The sequence below is a fragment of the Pteropus vampyrus genome, unplaced genomic scaffold (assembly GCF_000151845.1).
Source record: "Pteropus vampyrus isolate Shadow unplaced genomic scaffold, Pvam_2.0 Scaffold2, whole genome shotgun sequence".
NCBI lineage: Eukaryota > Metazoa > Chordata > Mammalia > Chiroptera > Pteropodidae > Pteropus > Pteropus vampyrus.
This window is the reverse complement of record NW_011888783.1, coordinates 3,969,011-3,989,794: the sequence shown is the minus strand read 5'-3', so window position 1 is coordinate 3,989,794 and position 20,784 is coordinate 3,969,011. Positions and strand designations below refer to the sequence as shown.

The window sequence follows — 20,784 nt, the reverse complement described above, 5'->3', positions numbered from 1 at the left end:
AGATACTAAGCCATATAACTTCTTTGTATCCCAGTTTCTTCACCTGATAAAATAATTTATGCCATCTCTTAGGAATACTGTCAGAAACAAATCAAACGATGTACATAAAACATCTCTAACATAGTGGTTGCTCAATAAAACATAGTTACTAATACTTTTATTATTCATGTATAATGCAGTCAACCTGAAAGTTATCAGGAAATATAAACATGACAAAATAAGTTGAAACCTTAATTTATTCAGTCAGTAATTCAGACAATTTGTTAATAGGCTTAATTCTTTTATATTTACACAATATATCAACAGCAAACATATATTGAGCACTATAAGCGCTGTTAGATATTTACTTGCATTATATAAAATGAACAAAATTTGTGTATCCCCAGCCGCCATGGCATAATACTTTCTTTTCCTCCAGACTGTTTTTTGCTTGCATTTTAAAAAGTCTAGTCTAGAGCAATGCTACCCTGAACAAACATGATCCCATCTGATCTCGGAAGCTAAGCAGGGTCAGGCCTGGTTAGTACTTGGATGGGAGACCACCTAGGAAGACCAGGTGCTGTACGCGTAAAAAATAAAAAAATAAGAGATTGTAAGCTGGCAAGGTCCTTGCAATCTGTGAGGTCAAACAAGGGTTGCCTCGCCTAAAAAATAAAAAAATTAAAAAAAAATTTTTTTTAAATCTAAATTAAGTAACTAACGGAATAATTTTTCAAGACTTGCTTTTAAAAACATTTTCTATACCTGTTACTTTCACCTGTTACTCCACTTGCTTCCCCTTACCATCACCTCTAACTCAGTCCAACTGTTCTTAAAGATTGTCTCCCACCTCGAGTAGGGTCCTAAAGATCATCTCCATTTAATACATTTTGTATGTTGTGAATCTTCTGCCCTGACATCTGACCCCTTAGTTATAGGCTCCCCATATGAGCTTTGAATTGCCCAGGGACAAGAATTCTATAAAGGGCTTTCAGTTATGTTATAATAACAGTATAAAAAACAGTCCTTTGCATCTATGTGCAAAGTCTATAAGATAGCCCCTCTATGCAGAAGTCCAGTCAAGATAAGTCTGCAGTAATAATTTATGTCAGTAAGCAACAGATTTAACTATGAGTGGCAAAATGGCAAAATAACAATGGCCTAAATAAGGGAAGCTGGAAAATGTAGTCTCTGTTTTGGACAGCCATGTACCCAGGCCCAAATTAGGAATTTTATCACCCTGGAAGAGGGGAAACAAGTATTGGAGGACAGCTAGCAATCTCATTCACCTGGTCCAATTGAGGTACCCAGGATTTGGCCTTGGTTTGATCTCTGATCACACAGCCCTCATTCTTATCACTAAGGTCTCTAATGGCTTTTATAGCTGCATTACTTCCACTGTTACCCCCCTTTATCCCCCAAAGAATTAAGTGTCGTAAATACATACATTCATCAAGATGATAAAGAAAGGGAAATTCCTATGAGTAAAAAGCACAAATGAAAATATAAGACAAACATAAGCTCAGTTTTTCCTCCCGTGAAACCTGTGAGAAGTCTCTGAGATTCAAGATCCTGGCAATTCTTCTAGACTAGAGGCCCACTGACCCCTCTTCTCAGACCACACCCTCCGTCTGTGTTGAGTGCTTAGCATACGGATAAGCTTGTGTCAAGTCTCTGCTTCATATACCTTGCTTAGCCATTCCACTTAAAGAGTCTGCTCAGCCTATTCCATAGCAGCAGGTTACAACGCCTTGGCCTGCATCTACAGTCCAGAGCATGTTACTGTATACAGCCTTAAACACAGCTATTACCCACAAACAGCACTGCCCACTCCATGGCAGAAAAAGTCAAACATAGATGCAACACATTTGCTGTTTTCTCAAAAGGGGGAAAAAGCAAAAGTTTCCTATGGTTTCCTTCTTGTTCCCCAGCTTTATTTTCTTCTTCTTTTTTTTTTTTCCCCCACTAGGTGCTAAATAAATGCAGAGAGAGTAGGAACAGTAGGTAACCTTTCACATCCATAGTTAACACTTCTAATTGTATCTGGCTTGGTCCTTAGATTGAAACACATGTTCATAAAGCAAGTCTGAGTAACTGCAAATATTCCCTTTGAATGGCAGGAAACTCAATTAAAGCTTGTATGTGTACAAATAGATCCTTGAAACTGGTCCAGGGGACCAGGGGAAGTAGCTGTTTTGAGCATTGACATCTTTCTTAAAAGGTTTTATTTGTTTATTATTTCTGTCTGATAATCAAGTTAGCCAAAATTCTGGCTCTGTAACAAAAGGCCTATAATTCTGAATATGATTTTTTTTCTAGGCTATATTTTCAGTGCTGCTGATCCTAAAGGAGCCATGATCATGCAGGATTAAGAGCTTTCTTTACCCATTAAAAAAGAAAAGAAAAGGAAAAAGGAAAAGAACCATACCTGGCTGGTTTCATAGACTTTACAGTTGCAGCAGGCTCCTCACTCAGAAAGGACACCAGGCATGCTTGGTTCTGCTACTGCCATCTCAAAATTCTTAAAACTTTTTGTCTTTGAACATCTAAGTTGGAAAGACAGTGGAGCATGTGAGTGAATGGAGGCAGATATACAAGTGTCCACCCCCTTTCCCTGCAGCCCCATTCTATTCACATAGCGTTCACAGTGCCCAGTGAGCACAGAATTCCTGCGGACCCCTGGGGTACAGGGTTCAGTGAGACTCAAAACCAGGACAAGGTAAGCGTATCACCTTTATGACTAAGTAAGGGCATTGACAGCCTCTGAGAACCAGAACCTGGTTCAAATGCAATAAGGAGGCAATGGCTTTCAAGAAACGTGATTGACCAAGGAAATCTATCATACCCTTTTTATTTGTTGTTTTCCTATATTAGCAAATCACATAAGCTGCGAATGATGGCATGGAAGGAAAAGGAAAGATAGGGCCACACATGGTTCCTTTTCTTTCTGGTACTTCCTTGCCAGTAAGCTGAAGGTAGAGAAGGTTGGCATATCAAGACTGTGTGCATATCAAAAAGCAAAATAGTTGAGTTCATTTTGTGCACTGTTTCTACTGTTCTGGTAAGAATAAAATATCTATCCATGCACAAAGTATGAAAGAGAATTGTGTAATTTTGGTGATTCCATATATGAGTTAAATGTTCTTGTATCTACACTTAAAACTGGCATTGCACATTGTAGAGATGAATGGTAAAATTCATGCTAGTAATTAAAAATTTTAAATATTCTTTACCTAGAATGACACGAAATAGCAAATAAACAATACCATGACAGGCTGAGAGAGAGATAGCAAAAGGAAAAATCTTTTTACTTTAGTCTTTAATGTTACCTTTTCTCCTGCTTTCTGAACAAGGAGCCCCACATTTCTATTTTGCCTGGGTACTGCAAATTATGTAGTCCTCCCCCGCCAAATTGGTCAAATCTCACTGTCTTTTGTTACATCTGAATTTTTGTCATATTTGTTGATCAGGTTCAAATCGGCCGGCCCACTGGTGAGCTAGGTCTACCCCAACTGAGAGTTAAAGGATTTTTTTAGTTATATGAAAACTAACATGATAAGTGTGTTTTACATACATTTCTCACCTGGTAAGTAAGCTGGCCCTTTATGCTCTAACCTCTCAAGCACATTACAGCATATTCAAACATTTCCTGTAATCTCTCAACACTCTCCACCAGGTGTCTCTAGCAGATTTGCACAGGTATATAGGTAACATTAAAGGCAAATTAGGACAGTTCTTGTCCTGGCTAACTTCTTCCAATGGGTTGCTTTTTAACTACGTCATCACGTTTTAAACACATTTGTGTTTAAAATTTTCTCTTCATTACATGCTGCTTAACTGGAAAATATGGAGAAGTAAAAAGGAGAAAAACTCCAACATCCAGACACAACCAACTACCGTTGACATTTTCCTCAGAGTTGTTTTCCTTCTAAGCATAAAAGAATGAAAATTTGAGCCACATTGTAGGGAAAGATATTTGAAATATATATCTGGCAAAGGATCTGTATCCCAAAGATATAATGAACTCCTACAAATTAACAAGAAAAGGACAGAAAGCCCAATTTAAAAATGGCCACAAGACCTTTTACAAAAGAGAGCATTTAAATGACTAGTGCTCAATAGCACTAGTCATCAGGAAAATGCATTAAAACCACATAGAGATGCCACTACAAATACCAGAATCCCTTAAACTTAATCAATATCAAGTATTGGTGAGAATTTGGAACTAAAAGTATTTTACATTGCTAGTGGAAGTATAAATCTATATAAATACTTAAAAAATATTTGGCAGTATTTAATAAAGTTGAATATATGCTTATTCTACGACCTTTTTCTAGGTCTATACCTAACAGAAATGCATGTATCAAAAGACACGTACGAGAATATTCACAGCAACATTATTCATAATAGACAAAACCTGAAAACTATGCAAATGCCCAACTACAATAGAATGAGTAAATATACCATGGTATACTGAGATGAAATGAAACAATATGGATGAGTCTCACACATACAGTATTGATTAAAAGAAGCGACACACCAAAAGTATATACTCTACACCATTTACATGATGTTCAAAACCCATCAGAACTAATGGAATGCACCATCAAGGTTCCCCTTCAGAAATATTCTGCTTAGGAAGTGCCTCAGCTGAAGAGCGTTTCCTGGCCCAAGGTTATATCCCAAATCCTGGGGCTGGGTGTAAAGGCCCTCACTCCAAATTGGGATAAATCCAAAGGGCCATCCTAGCTTCAGCGCTCCCTGTAGAGTTAGGTAAAGACTTTGTTGAGGTTGCAAACAAACTTCTCCATCTGCCCAATCATGTTTCTTTATTCCCTCCTCTCCTCTCCTCTCCCCTCCCCTCTCCTCTGTTCCTCTTTTCATCCCTCCCACAAGTATCGGTCCCAGTTCCATGATAATCTCAAAGTCTGCTTCTCTGGGAACCTACTCTTTGAAGTGAGAGTAGTAGCTACGTTTTTGGAGGTAATGACTGGAAAAGGGCAGGAGAGAGCTTTTTAGGGACCAGTAAAGTTCTTCATGGCTGAGAGAGATACAGGCATGTTTTGTTTGTAAAAATTCATTGAGCTATACACTTAAGTTTTGTGCCTTTACTATTTATATGTTATATTTCAATGAAAACATTTACAATTAAAAAACAAGCTAATAAATATACTTGATGAACGTGCATATTTGAACACTTCTCTAATTAAGATACATTTCTTGAAGTGGAACTGCTAGATCAAAAATTGACCTTCTATAGTGGTTACCAGAGAGAAAAGGGTAGGGGGAGGGGGAAGCTAGATAGGGTAAAGGGGGTCAAATATGTGGTGGCAGAAAGAAATCTAACTATGGGAGGTGAACACAAAGGGTAAATATATGCATGCCTTATTGTTAAAGTGTACAGCTGAAACTTATTGGATTTCATTAATCAATGTCACCATAAAAAAAATTTACATTCTAAATTTGGGTGCCTATTGACAAAAGATGCTCTAGAACAGGTGTACTAACTGATACTTTATCAACAGAAGGTGAGAACATTTATTCTCACATCCTTACCAACACTAGATAGCATCAATCTTTCAAATCTAATAAGTGAGAAAAGTAGATCAGGTTGTTTTAATATTCTATTGCTCTTCTTTAGAACTAATTATATGCTGATGATTAGTTGACCAATTTTAAGTAATTAGTGAGGCCTACTGTGTTTCTTGAATTATACCATTTTATTGTGAAAAATAAAGTTTAAATATTTATATTATAGAACCAATGAGCAAACATTATAGAGAAGCAAGTTTGAACTCAATATGAAGGATTTGAGATGTCCAGCCATGGAATGAATTGTATTTGTACTACGGTTAATCCTACAGATATTAGATGGGTTCAAGTAAAATCCAGATGACCCTTTTTCTGGGATTCGAACCATCATATCTAATTTTCATGATGAATCAGATTATATATAGTGGATTTTAAAAACAGTCAAATCAAATATACCATGCTTTAAAAAAATTCTTTATGCACTTTTTCACTTAAAGATCTCATCCATTTCTGCAACTTCAACTATATATTTGACTCCCAAATTTATAAAAGAAAAGATGGAAAAGAGGAAGGAATAAAGGAAGGTATGGATTGGAATAGAGAAAAGCCCTAATCTCTTTTAAATTCTGGATACATATTTCTAATTGCCTGCTGGCCATCTCCATCTCCATGTCTTGCCAGTCCATGAAACTCAAAAGCTCCCAAAATAATCATCTTTCCATTCTGCCTACCTTCTCCTTCAGGAGGAGCCATTTTAATTTTCTGCTTCTAGGTCTCCTCTTCCAAATCTTTCCCTCAGGGAGAACTCAGGGGTCCTGTTCTCATCCTCGAGCTCTTCCTCCCTGCTCTCTCCCCATTTTCTGGCCTCCAACAACATCCTTTCATCCTTCAAATTCCCAACTTACCACTTTTGGGCAGACCTCTCCTTGCCTCTGACTTACCTATGCACACACATGGCTTTGAGACAGCTGTAGGAACTTAAGAAAGCTAGACTAAGGGGTCGTAGTCTTAGCTCTGCTGCTGTGGGTGATATTTGACTGTGAGTGGGGGCAAAACTCCCTGTGCTGCAGTCCCTTCACTGGCAAGACAGTCACAAGGTCTCTTCCAATGACAACATTTTATAACTGATTCCTGGTCAGGCCCTCATTTCCCTTAAAACCCTCTGATGACTTTCTACTGGCTATGCTTCAGCTTGGCATTCGAGGCCTTCTTCCTGCCTCTCCACTCCCCAAAGGAAATGAAGAAAAGCAGGTGAGACCATCAAAGTCTCATATTTTGAGGCTCTTAGTACCCAGCTACTTTTTACTGGGTTTCTCAGCCTTTTACCCTAAGCATGGACAACTTAGGAATTGGAAAAGCCTTGAAGTGAAATTGCATGCAGAGTACCAGGCTCACTGCTCTATATTCCTCTTTTATCTGGGATCTTAAGCACTCAGATATTGGCTGCCCAAAGTCTCTAATCTCCAATTTCTGTCTCTCCTCCCACTGTCCAGTCCAGCTACCAGCTGGAACTTTCTGTCTCTCTCTAGGTCCCAAAATGTGAATTTGGAATATCTTGGGCTAAGCAAAGATTTCTAAAACAAAACACTAATCATAATGGAAAAACTGGAAATAATCTCAATGGTCATCAATAGAAGAATGGTTAAAATAAATTATATTTGTCTATATAATGTATTTATGCAACCAATAAAAAGGGAGAGTTAGGTGTAGATGCATTGTAATGAAAACATACTCATGGTATGGTGTATTGGTATACTGTGTTGCTAAGTGAAAAAAAAAATTTATAGAACAGTGATCCAGTTTGCAAATTTAAAAAATATTCTAAAAAGTCTATGAGTTTATATATCAAACTATTCATGGTAATTACACCAAGGGGGTAGGATTACAAAAGAATCATTTTCTGTATCACTATAGTTTGTTTCCAATATGTAAGAATTACTTTTATAACTAGGGAAAACAGTAATAAAGTTGATACAACATTTCTTTTTAAAAAAAAATAACATTTGGGTTACAAGTTATATGTATTCTATGGAATGTAAGAATGATGAGAGTAGGGATATATATATAACTAATATATATATAAAATATATATATAAAATGGGGCTGTGTTCCCAGTATCTAGAACAGTGAGTCACAAAGTAAGCACTTAGGAAATATTGGTTGAATGAATGAATATTCCCCAAAATACTTAACAGAATGTTAAGATGTTGGAGCTAGTTTCACATATTTAGTTATCTCCAAAGCAGTATTACACATGGTATTATGAAGAAATATTATAAGGAGGATCACTTGAATACAAACATGTGCTTTTCCTCAAATAACATACATTCCTGAAATACGATTTAAATATATTTATTTCTCTGCTAAGACTGCAAGTTCCTTCTTTCTGTGCTCTGTATCACTCCATTTCAGCAAGGACTATACTAGAATTTCAGTGCCTTATAAATAACTGAATAACTGAATAATTTCTCAACTATTGATACTTCATTACTTATTATCAATGATAAAAATGAAGACTTGGTAATTAAAGATGTAAAATTTTCATATTTTATTTTAGTAATATTAAATTTAGTAGAGATTCAAATTTCAATTCGGTTAAGACAGACAGAATTATGATTCCTTTTATATTCTCTGTGTGCCATGTCATAATATTTTTAATATAGGATACATAGAATAATGGTAATATTACAATCAAATTTTCAACAACAGCAACACAAAAACTTATGTTTACCGCACAGGGCTTTTGCTTTAAAGTGAAATACTATTTACTGCATAATATTTTTAAAGTAAGATGAAAACACTTGAGATTTACAGATTGTAGAGAATTGCAAAAATGTACAGCTAAAGAGACTTGAAAGATAACCAATTCCAAGTTCTTTCATTTTATGTAAGAGACTCTCATACCTAGAAAGGTTCAGTAATCTGCCCACGGTGAGGGAACTCAGGGCCCTCAGGAACAGGGTCCCACAGTGAATGGCTGGGATGTTTTTAATAATAAACACCATTTGACTTAAATGAACTTATTAGTAAATTCCTAGACAACCAGATGATGAGATGGGATCAGGCTGTGGCTTGTGGCATGTTTTCAAGAGATCTGCTACATGAAATAGAAACCAAGGCATTACACTGAATCAAGAGGAAACTATGACACTTTGGATACCACAGTGATAGCTTTTCCAGAAAGGCATAATGATCTAAACACATTTTAGTTGATTCTCAAGATAACACTTAGAGAAGGATACAGAAGAACTAGAAAATTTTCAGAGGAAGTGAGCAGGATCGTAAAGATTTTCTTATTCTGAATCATATCATTTTTTTCCAACCTTACAGTGGTTTTTTTTTTTTTTTGAAATATTTGGGAACACTGAATTCTGCATATTAATTTTGTACCTTGCCAATTACATAAACCTATTATCCTAATAATTCTCTGGTCTGATTCGCCTGAATTTTCTAGGTATACAATCAAATAGTACAAATAATATGATTTTGTTTCTTCCCTTCTAACATGTCTAACTCATCTTTTATTATTGCATTGGCTAGAAGTTCTGAAAGAATGCTTTAGCAAGAGTGTGGAGGATGAGTGTTAAGTAGGTGTACTTTTCTGGCTCCTTAACATATACAGATTATTCTTAGTAATGAGATTTTATTATAAAAATAAACATTAACTTTATATAGCAAGAAAGAGAAGTTTCCTAACTTGAAATTTCCTAAATTTCCTAAATCTTAGGTCTTTTGATAGCATCCAATGTGAGTGAGGCACTTCTCCTAGATGGAGTTTTAAGCAAGACTACTCTGAAGTACTGACTTCCTTTCAGTTCAGTCAGTACTGCAGAGTTGCATTTGGTTTATAAAATAAGATTTGGTCCAGTTAATAGTGACCAGGAAAGAAGACACGACTAACACAGAACATGAGCCATAGCCTCCCTGCCTACCCAGCTTTGCTGAGTTATAATTGACATACAATAACTTCATGTATTTAGAGTGTACAATTTGATGTTTTTATAAACTATCCCCAAAACCATCACCACAATCAAGATAATGAACATATCCATCATCTTCCAAAATCTTCTCATGTCCCTTTGTAATTTTTCCCTCTCTCCCTTTCCTGTCCCATACCACTTCTATTCCCAGGCAACCACTGATGTTTTCTAGTCCTATAAGTCAGTTTGCATTTTTTAGAGTTTTATAAATAGAATTATACTGAACTCTTTTTATTGGAGGTGGGTATTGGGTTTCTTGCACTTAAGATAATTATTCTGATATTCATCCACATATGTTTGAATATTCATTAATGCTAAAGTAGTTTGTTCCTATTTATTGCTGACTAGTATTCATTGTATGAATAAACCACAATTTGTCTATTCATTCACATTTTGATGGATATTTGGGTTGTTTCCAGTCCTTGACTATTACAAATAAAGCTGCTGTGTACATTTGTATATAAGTCTTTGTGTGGAAAAAATGCCTTCATTTTTCTTGGGGAAATACCTAGGAAAGTAATAGCTGGGGTAAGTTTATGATTAACTTTTTAAGAAACTGCCAAATTATTTTCCAAAGAGGTATAACTATTTTATATTTCCAGCAGCTTTGTATGAGCTTTCAGTTCCTCCATATTCTCTTCAATATTTGGTATGTTCGGTCTTTTATTTACCTATTTGTTTTTTCATCTGTTCTGCTGCATATGTATTGGTATCTCATCAGGCTTTTGATTTGCATTTCTGTAATGCAAGGTTTCCCAAACTTATCGCTACTGACATTTCAGATTATATAATTCTTTGTATGTGGCAGCTGTCCTGTGCATTGTAGGAAATTTAGTTGCACCCTAGGCTCTACTCACTGCATGCCAGTAGCATCCTCCACCTGAGTCGTGACCATCAAAAATGTCTCCAGACATTGCCAAATGTCTCCAGGGTGTAGAGGCAAAATTGCAAACAGTTGAAAATACTGCTCTAATGACTAATGATACTGAACATCTTCATGTGCTTATTTGCCATCTGTATATTTTATTTGGTAAAGTGTCTTTTGAAACCTTTTGTCCAGTTTTAAAATTGGGTTCTCTTGTTGAGTTGTCAGAGTTCTTATGTATTCTAGATATAAATCCTCTGTTGGATCTATGCCTGAAAATAATTTCTCCCATTGTATGCCTTGCCTTTTCATTTTTATAACATTATGTTATATAGAGCAAAAGTTCTTAATTTTGATAAAGTCTAATTTATTGATTACTTTCTTTTATAGCTTGGATTTTTTATATTCTATTTAAGAAAACTTTCTGTTCAATTTCTTGCTATTGGTGGTGATTACACAGAGCTTTTATTATATTTATTATAACTCATTGAATTTACCATTATGACCTGTATACTTTTCTGTATGTATATTTCATACTCTAATAAAAAGTTTTAAGAATTAAAACATAAGTTTTGAGGACGGTCATGATGGTTGAACAATGTGAATGTGCTTAATGCTACTCAACTATATACTGAAAAATAGTTAAGATGGTAAATTTCATGTTATATATTTTTACCACAATAAAATAAACAAGTTTATGAAGCAAATGATATGAAGATTGATTTTAGCAAGTCTTTTGACAAAGTTCATGGCAAAATTATCCTGTTTATATTTAAAATTCTGCTGAAATTAAATTTTACTCAAATTCCACTCTGGAAAAAAAAGACACATATGTCAACCTGAAAGAACACTCAATAGCAAAAAATAGAATAATTTGAGGAAAAAAAATAAATGATAGTATTGAATTTTAAGTCAAAGAATAAAATAAATATCCATAAGTCGATATTGACATAAATAAATGATTGAATAAATAAGTGGGGAAGAAGGAAAAACATTTCTGTACAGAGAATTCCAACTAATAAGTGTAGAAGTAATAAGAAAAATAGAAAAATCTCTATTAGAGCATCACAGTAATAATGGCTGCTGGCAAGACCAACCAATGAATGCTAGAATTAATGAATAAAGGTTTAAGAAGAAATGGCATGTTTGCATAGCATCAAAGTGTCTCTTCCCAAATATTGTTGACTATAAAGGAAAAAGACAGTGACTTTACAGCAGAGAAACCCTAGCAGGCACCACCTTACGCAAGGAATTGAGATTAACATCGCAGGTAATGGAATACACAATGTGTGTGCTCCCTGATATGATCTGAGAAGCACACACCACCTCTGTGACATTCTTCCCCAAAATATATGGCCTCAATCTAACCATGAGAAAGTATCAGTAAAACTAAATTGAGGGTCATTCTACCAGCTACCTGACTAGTAACCTTTAAAAGTATTAAAGTCATGGAAGACAAGTTAAGACTGAGGAGTATCACAGATTAGAGGAAACTAAGAAGACATGAACATTGTATGAAATCCTGGATTAGATCCTGGAACAGAAGGTCTTTGGTGGAAAGGCTGGTGAGATCAAAATCAGGTTTGTTTGGGGGTTTAGTTGTGGTATTGGCAGCAATGCCAATTAATCATTGTACTGTGGTTATGTAGGATATTAATACTGGAGAAGGCTGGGGAGGGGGGAGCTCTCTGTTCTACCTTTGCAATTTCTCTGTAAGTATAAAGTTATTTCAAAATATAACATTTAAAAAAAAAAAAGACTGATAATACCAAGTGAGGGCAAGGATGTGAAACAAGAAAACTGACAGAAGTATAAATTCTTGTAACTTTGGAAAACTGGTTGGTATTAGCTAATAAAGGTGAAAACCTGTATATCCCATGATTTAGCAATTACATTCCTAGGTATTTATGATAGAAATTCATATATATATGTATATATACCAAAAGACAAGTACAGGAATGTTCATAGCTGCATTATTTATAATTGCCAAAAAATGTAAATAATCCAAATGTCCATCAACAGAAAAAAATAATGCGGTATCTTTGTATATTGGAAATGAAATAATTACACACAGCAATGTAATTCTGAGTAAAAGAAATCAAACATAAATGATTACATACTGTTTGATTCCATTTATATAAAGTTCAAAAAACAGCAAAACTAATCTGTGGGGTTAGAAATAAGAATGATAAGTACCTCTGGGGAGAAGAAAAGGGCAGTAATTTGTCAGGGTCATAAAGGAATTTTTGGGGTGCTGTTTGTTCAACTTTTTGGTATTAGAAGTGATTACACAGTTTTTGTTATATTTATTATAACTCATTGAATTTTACCCTTATGACTTGTATACTATTTATACTCTAATAAAAAGTTTCATAAATTAAAATATAAGTGTGTTTTAAAAATCATGTAACTGAGATCCATTTTAAGTGCCTTAGTTTGTACTGGATAGATGTGCAAGGCAGGAAACAGGGAAGCCATTATGGAGACTGTTGCATGAGGATCTCAGTCAGAGTAGCGTGTGTAGGGATGGGTAAAATGAAACATATTAGAGAGATACCAAGAAGATAAAATTGGCAAGACTTAGTGTTTGATTGAAGGTGGTTAAAGATTTGGAACTTTATGCATTAGGCCATAAGGTTCTAATGAACTTTTCTTGGGAGAAAAAGAACATGATGAAAGTGATATTTTTGAAAAGTTAATCTGTGTACCACTCATAGCATATGCTACTTTCTATTATAATCGATCTATTTATAGTCATGTCTTTACTAGTAAATCACAAGATTCTTGATGGAAGAACTTGATTTTATACTTTTTCTGTCTCCAGGGCTTAACTCTGTGCTCCACTGCGGATTTATTATCATTTAAGATGACCATAATAGAAGACAAAAAACAACATAAGATGTGGAACTGGATTAGGAATAGACAGGAAAACATCTAGAAAATACATAAAGGAAATTAAAACACTTATTAGTAATTTTAAAAACTCTTATTAAACATATTTAGGATACTTTAGTAACCAAATTAAGAATGATCTATCTCAAAGCAATAGCTAGCCTCATACTCAGTAGTAAAGCAAAAGAGGCACTCACAGTGAAGAAAGTAATAAGACAAGTCAGCAACTATTGATCATCATGAATCTTTATAATTGTTTTATCAATGTAATATTTGAAAAACATATATGTGTATATATACACACAGACACATATAAAAGGAGACTACGGTATCATCATTTATAGGTTGATATGATCGTCCATCTTTGGAAAAATCAAGAAAATTAAAAAGATATCAGAATAAAAGATAGCCTTCTTTTTGCCTATTTACATTTTAGGTCATCCGTTAAGTCCAGTGTAAGCCCCACTTGCTCCATGAAGCCAATGCTAAGTGAAGAAAAGAGGATGGTAGGGGAACGAAAAGGAACCAACCTCATTACTGCTGTCACCATTGAATTCATTTATTTATCATCTATCTATTCAATAAATAATTATCAACTCTCCTTCCATGCCCCTTCCTTCCTTGTGATGCAATCAACTTTGCGAACTTTTTGTTTATCCCTCTGCACCTTCGTTATGCTCAATCATACTCCAACTGTCAGGTTCTATGATCCAGTTACAGTGGCATAGGATTTTTATCTGTGTGCATGGCTACTAGTTAAAGACTATATTTCTCAACCTTCCTTGCAGCTAGATGTAGTCATACAACTGAGTTCTGCCACTGGAATCGAAAAATAAGTAATATGTACAACTTCTGGTTATATTCTTAAGAGGAAGGAACATGCCTTCCTCTTCTCCTTTTCTTTCCCAATGACTGGAATGTGAACACAATGGGAAGAGTTGGAGCAGCCATGCTGAATTTTGAGATGGAAGCATTATTTTGAAGATTACAGAACAATAAGATCAAAAGAGCATAAGTCCCCTGGTCCCCAACACCACGGAGTCATCTATTTACCTAAACTTTTACATGAGAAACATACTTTAATCTTGCTTAAACCACTGTATGTGGACTGTTACATGCTAAATAATACAAATAAGACAAAATAATACAAATCTTGAACAAGACAAAGTTGTTCCTTGTCTTTAAGCAGCTTACAATCCAGCATGGAAAACAGTCATTACAATAGTATTTGATAAAGTGCACTGATAGAGAAGGCACATGGTACATGAAGTCACTGAGAGCCAACAAGCCTAGTCTGTGGAGGACAAAATGTTTATCTGAGATCTGAAGGAGAGGGTATCCATTCACTCCTGCTTAAATAAAAAACTCTTCTCCAGGCTTCAGTGACAACACCCTCCTGAGTTTCCTCCTACTCCCATGGCTGATCCTTCTTAGTTCCTTCTTCTATACCAACTGGTAAATATTGGTTTTTCTCAGAGCTCTCTCAGTATATTCACTCTGTAGTAATCCCCTTCATCCCCACGATTGTAAATAGCGCCTCAGTGCTGATGATTGCCAAGTCCAGTCCTCTTGTCTGAGCTTTGGACTCACACTTAATTGCCTACTTCACAGCTCCACCTGCAAGTTTCACAGGCATCTTCAACTTACTATGCCAAAATTTGAGCTTTTCCTGTCTTTCCTCCAAACTGCTCCTCCCACAGTCTTCTCTCTCTCAGTAAAGGTTATCAACAATCCATCCAGTTGCTTGAGCCAGAAACTTGTGAGTCATCCTTAACACCTACTTTCCCTTGCCTCCCATACCCAATATATCACTAAATGTGCTGATACACTTCCAAAAATTCTCTCTTGAATCCATCCACTTCTCTCCATCTCCACTGCTATCACTCTGGTCCAAGCCACTGGAACTCACTTCTCTCCTCAGCAATGGTTACTTTCTAAATGGATCTCACGTCTACTTCTGCCAACCCCACACCATTCTCCACACAGCAGTCATAGCAATATTTTAAAGGTACAAATCAGATCTCCCCAATCCTTCAACGGATTGCACTGAATATAAGTTAAAATTCAAAATGCTTAACATGAAGCACAGGCTTCTGCGTGACCTGGCCTCTGTCTACTTCTGCAATCTCATCTCTTGAAATTTCCCCTTAGCCCACCACTCAATCTGCTCTAGTCACCAATGCTTAACTCTTTACTACCTCAAGTCTGCTCCTGTGGGAAAAGTTCTTTCCAGAGTTTTTCCTGGCCACCTCCTACCTATGCCTCAGGTTTCAGTTTACTGTTACTTTCTCAAAGAATCCTTCCCTATTATTTGATCTAAATTACGTTCCTCCATTTTTCTCGTGTATGGCGCCTACTTTTCCTCCCTGTGGAAGACTGTAGTTGACTCCCCAAATCCATTCTCCCTTCCTTCTGCAGTAATAGAATTTAGCTAGGCATATGGCCTCTCAGCTAAAGACTGTTTCTCTCCTTTGCACCAGATGTGGTCATGTGACTGTTTCAGCAAAGGGGATATGATAGGTAATGTGTGCAAAAATACTAGGGTTTCCCTTCAAGTGACTGAACTTATACCCGTCCTGTCCCAAGTGCTGGGAGTGATGAGACCTTAAGTAGTTACCCTGGACCAGACATGGAATCCATGTGCTGTGTTGATGGTGGGGCCACACTATCAGCCCAGACTGCCTACTTGAGACTGTTAGATAAGAAAATAATTTTTTAAAAAATTTATTTCTCTCTCTAATTCCACCCCCCGCCCCTTCCAACCCTGACCTATGGATGTTGCTATGCGGTCTCCCATTAAGAACTGGATCTCTGAAGGTGGGGCATCTCCTGCCAAACGCTCACATGCTCACAGCTTGGCCCCTCGCTCACAGCATGCCCCGGGGCCTGGAACCCCTGGCGTATTGGGGTGGGGGGGAGGCGGGCTGATACACCAGGGGCCTGGGGGTATGGTCCATGGCTCCTCTTGGGGCACGAACCCAGACCTTCTGCGTGTAAAGCAGACGTGCTAACCACTAAACTATGGAGCCATCCCAAGAAAATAATTTTTAATCCTATTTAACTACTGGACTTCACATCTCTTTCTTACAGTAAAGGGGGCCTTGGATGGGTTTTAAGTAGAAGAGTAAGGTCTGCGGGCAGCATATCCAGGAGGCACAAGACAATTTAAACAGTACTCCCATGGTGTTGTGCAACCCTGTGGGACTACAGAGAAATTACATAGTCAGTTGCTTTGAAAGATCACTTTGGTGGTGATAGGGAAAACTGATTGGCTAAGAGAACACATGGAGGCAGAGAGACCACAGAAATGATTGTCACAAGGCAGAAGAGAGAGAACCTTATGGATTAGCATGGCACATAGATAGAGAGGAAAAATTCCAGACATATTTTGAAAGACAGACTCCAGAGTGTTTGGCATTCGACAGGGTGTACGGTAGGCAAAATCATTGCCTCCTAGAGATGCCCATGTCCTAATCTCAAGAACCTGTGAATATATTATTTTACATGGCAAAAAGACTTTAGATTTGATTAAATGAAGGCCCTGGAAAGGAGATTCCCTTGGATTATCAGGCTGAGCCCAATGTAATCACAATGGTCTTATAAGAGGGAGGCAGGAAGGTCAGAGTCAGAAAAGGCACTGTGCTAACTGAAGCAGAGGTTAGAGTGATGTGCTATGAAGATGGAGGAAGGGGCCATGAGCTAAGCAATGTGAACAGCCTCTAGAAGCTGGAAATGTCAAGGAAATGGGTTTTCCTCTAAAGCCTGCAGATGGATTGCAGCCTGCAGACACCTTGATTTTTAGCCCAGTAAAAGCCATTTTAGACTTCAGATTTCTAGACTTGTAAGATAATAAATCTGTGTTGTTTTAATTCACTAAGTTTGAGGTCACTTGATATAGGAGCAATAAGAAACTAATATACTGGGTGTAAGGATAAGGGTAAAGGGAGCATTGAGTATAAGGGCCTTGTACAACTGGGTGGGTGATGGTTTGGGAACCTAGAAGAGTGAGTGGGGAGGGGCAGAAGATCACGAAGCATTCACGTGGGACTTAGTGAGGTTGGAGTGCCTGTGAAACAACCTACTCAACAACTGGCCATATGGATCTGAAGCTGCCTTAGAAAGAGGGATATGGGGGCATCCTTAAATATTTTTTGATTGAAGCCGCGGGAGTGGGTGAGAGCAATCACAGAATAAAACAGAAGAAAGAAAGTCCTAGAACGAAATCCAAGTGGAACATACAAATGGCAGTGGCCAGAGGGGAAGAGCAAAACACAAAGGTTGTGAGTCATAGTTGTGGGTCACAGAAGTCGGAGGAAGGGATAGTTTCAAGGAGCGGATGGTCGGTAGTGCCCAATATTGCTGAGAAGTGCAGAGAAAAATGGATTATATCATTTGCATAAAAGTGAGATCCCTGCCCCTCCACATGTGAGTACACTTGTTCATAAATATTTACATGAGCAAGCAGTAAGGATGGTTAAGAACAAGGGACCTGAAGCCAGACCACCTAGGTTTGAATGCAGATTCCATCATTTACTAGTAGTATGACCTTGGTGAAGTTACTTCACGTTTATATGCATCAGTTTTCTCATTTGTAAAATGAGATAATAACAGTACCTACCTGTATGTGATTGTTGTGAGGATTAAATAAACAAATACATGGAAAGTGCTTTGAACAGTGCCTGGAACAGGGTAAGTCCTACATAAGTGCTAGCTGTTATTGTTCTTATTATTACCTACTGTGTTTGCTTTGTTTTTTAAGAATAACAAATTCTGCTAAAAGAGTTAAGAAAAACATTATAAGGAGGAGAGATGAAATCAAAGTAGAAGTAGATTGTGAGATAAAGTAGTGCAAGCATGAGCTGAACATAACGAGTAAGGGTTTGAAGACGTATGCACCAAATAGTCTGGATACAGTAAATATTCATGAAGTACATTGAGCACTCAATATTTAGGAAGGCTTAAAACGACCACTCAGTGGTGACACACCCATATAGCCTCCATCTGTTCTCTGCCTGAGAAATGCAGATGAAATCCATAGCTACTAACCAGGATAACTGGTGAGCTAGAAATATGCTCAGGCATACTTGCTCCCGTCTCTCAATAGAGAAGCATGTGTTGGCTCTGGCACCAGGCATACTTTGTCTGCCAAGTACCCCTGTTCAACCTCAACTCTGGTCCTTGTAACCAAACCATCAGGACAGGGGGAGGGCTGATGCGCTAGAGGGTGGGGTGGGGGGGTGGGGGGTGGGAGAGAGGGAAGGAGAATGGTTGGGAGAGGATGGGGAAAGGGAAGGAGAGACAAGTGCACAGGTTAGAACTTTTCAAAGAATATACCAAATGCTGCACCTATCTATCCTAAGGGTCTTCACCTACCCTCTCTCTTTCCCCCAGCTTCTTATTCCGCATTTAAAGTAGATTCATTAAGTCATGCGATTTCCACATCTTGTCTTTGAGCCTTTCCATGCAATTACCTCAGGGATAGCCTGCCTGACAATATACTTGGGAGCTAATTTCCACACCACACCCTTTAGCTACCTTACCAAGGGCAAGGAGATGCAGCAGGAGTGGAGGATCGCTTTTTGTTTATGCACGTTTCCACCTTAAGTTATGATGAAAAGGAAAAAGGCTGCCGGGAAAAACTTCATGCCCTAACAAAGCCAATTAAAACAACATTTTCTGTTATGCTGACCCTTGAGGCTATCCTGTTCTACCTGAAACAGAATTACCAGATTTAATTTAGGAAGATTTGACTTCACTTTTCAACATGGAGCTGTCTTTGAGCAGCTGTAGGTCAAGAACTACTCACCTTTCCCAATTTTTCCTCTCCTTCCATACGCAGGACAGACCTGAACCATGTTAGACCTGGAGTTTCTGTTCATTTCCTGCCTTTTCTCTTTCTTTTCTTTTCTTTTTCTTTTTCTTTTTTTTTTTAAAGGTTGCTTCTTTACCGTCTGGACAGGTAAAAAGAATGATAATTCCATTAGGACAGCTACCAAACAGGTCTGTGTGAGCTGTTCAGTTTCAAATAATGCAGTGGAAAGCTATTTCGAGGCCACATCAGACCTCTTTCATTTGAAACTTTATCACTTACTGCTTTTGTTTTTGTTTATCAGTATTGCAAGTGGATTCATCATGAGGCTAGCATAGCTTAAGCTCCAGGAGGGGCCAGAGCAACTTTGCATTTGTAATTTTGTTTTATTTTTCCTAAACAGAGACCTCAAATCCTAAACTTCAAGGCCCATAAAATTCTCATCAGTTTGATTTCGTGGTTAAAAGCTTAAACCCTGGAGATAAAAGATTTGTCTTCTTTCACTTTTGAGTAATTTTGGATAGGTCACATTAAATTTCAGCCTCCATTTTCTCAGTTGTGAAATAGGAATAATATTACCTATACTTCCAGGATTATGATGAGGCATAAATAGTACTTAAACAGTGCTTTATATATAAGAAATGTTCATAAATATTAGCTGTCATTATTATTGTTGTTGTTATTACCAAAACAAGACCATAAGATCCCTGAAAATAGGATCTGGCATCCCCAGAGCCCATCGCAGCCACACAAAAATACCTGCTGACGGAATGATACCTTTTATAACCACCCTCTCTGCCTGTCTAACCAGAAATACAACTTTAATTACGTTCTTAGTGCGACACACATGGTTACCGCTTCAGAAAAGCGCCAGATAGATACTCAGTAGCATCTTCCCCATTTGAAAGGGTGCTTTGGCCTCCGTGTATTCCTTTCCAGGTGAGTCCTGAAATCCCCGTTGTTTTCCTCTCCGTCCCCCTCCCAGTTCCTCTTTCCTGGGTCAAATGAAGACAGTCTGCCAAGGCCGGGACTAGAGACACTGAGATAATGCATTAATAGCCTTAGTATTGTGCTTGGCACTTAATAAGCACTCAATAAACGTCGCCTATATTTATTATCACAATTCCCGGCCAGGCGGCCATCAAGTTCCGCCGCTCCCCCTGGAGCTAGGCTTGCATCATTTCCCCGGGAAAGGGGGTCTCGGCCAGGACCGAGGTGGGGGCGGGGGGACAGCACCTCGCGGTCCGCTTTCCCCTTCTCGGAGCTCCTCTCCAGCAGGGCTGTGCCGCGAGGTCCCCGGGGACGGCCAGGGCGGGCGGGAGGCCGGGAGGAGCCGCCGCCGACGCATCCGCTGCCGCCGCAGGAGGCGGAGCGCTGCACCTGGCGGCGGGTCCGCGGCGCTCAGCCCTGAAACGGGTCCAGCCGGTAGCGAGCGGCGGAGGCCCGGCCCGAGGGGTGGGAGGAGAACGAGGAGGAGCGGGGAAGGTCGCGCGGGTGGGTGCGCTCGGCTCGCCGTCCCCGGTCGCCCCACCCGCACCGCATCCCGCCGCCGCAGCCCCGGAGGAGCCAGCTACCCACCCGAGATGGTGTGCGCCGCGCCGACAGCCGCCGCCCCGGCGCCCCGAGTCTCCGCCGCACGCGGGGGGGAGATGACTCCCCGCGCCCCCCGCAGCTAAGCGCCACCTTCGCCCGTAGCAGGTGAGTCCGCCGCGGCCCACGGGGCAGGA

At 38.4% G+C, this 20,784-nt stretch overlaps 1 protein-coding gene, 1 long non-coding RNA gene and 1 pseudogene across 3 annotated transcripts in view; 2 read left to right on the top strand and 1 right to left on the bottom strand.

Annotated features, from left to right (window-relative positions):
- The window catches only part of LOC111737865, a 36,251-nt gene extending 16,400 nt beyond the window's left edge, over window positions 1–19,851 (bottom strand). The window contains exons 1-2 of the long non-coding RNA XR_002779591.1: window positions 19,055–19,851; window positions 2,408–2,525 (exon numbers count right to left, since the gene is read on the bottom strand). This is a non-coding gene — a long non-coding RNA (uncharacterized LOC111737865). The remainder of the gene's footprint in view (window positions 1–2,407; window positions 2,526–19,054) is intronic.
- LOC111739966 lies at window positions 450–568 on the top strand (annotated as a pseudogene).
- Window positions 19,852–20,419: 568 nt separating the features above from the next.
- Window positions 20,420–20,784, top strand: part of MFSD6 (major facilitator superfamily domain containing 6) — a 57,920-nt gene continuing 57,555 nt past the window's right edge. For both annotated transcript variants that reach the window (XM_023528795.1, XM_023528797.1), the window contains exon 1: window positions 20,420–20,755. The gene's annotated coding sequence lies outside the window, so the exon portion shown is untranslated. The remainder of the gene's footprint in view (window positions 20,756–20,784) is intronic.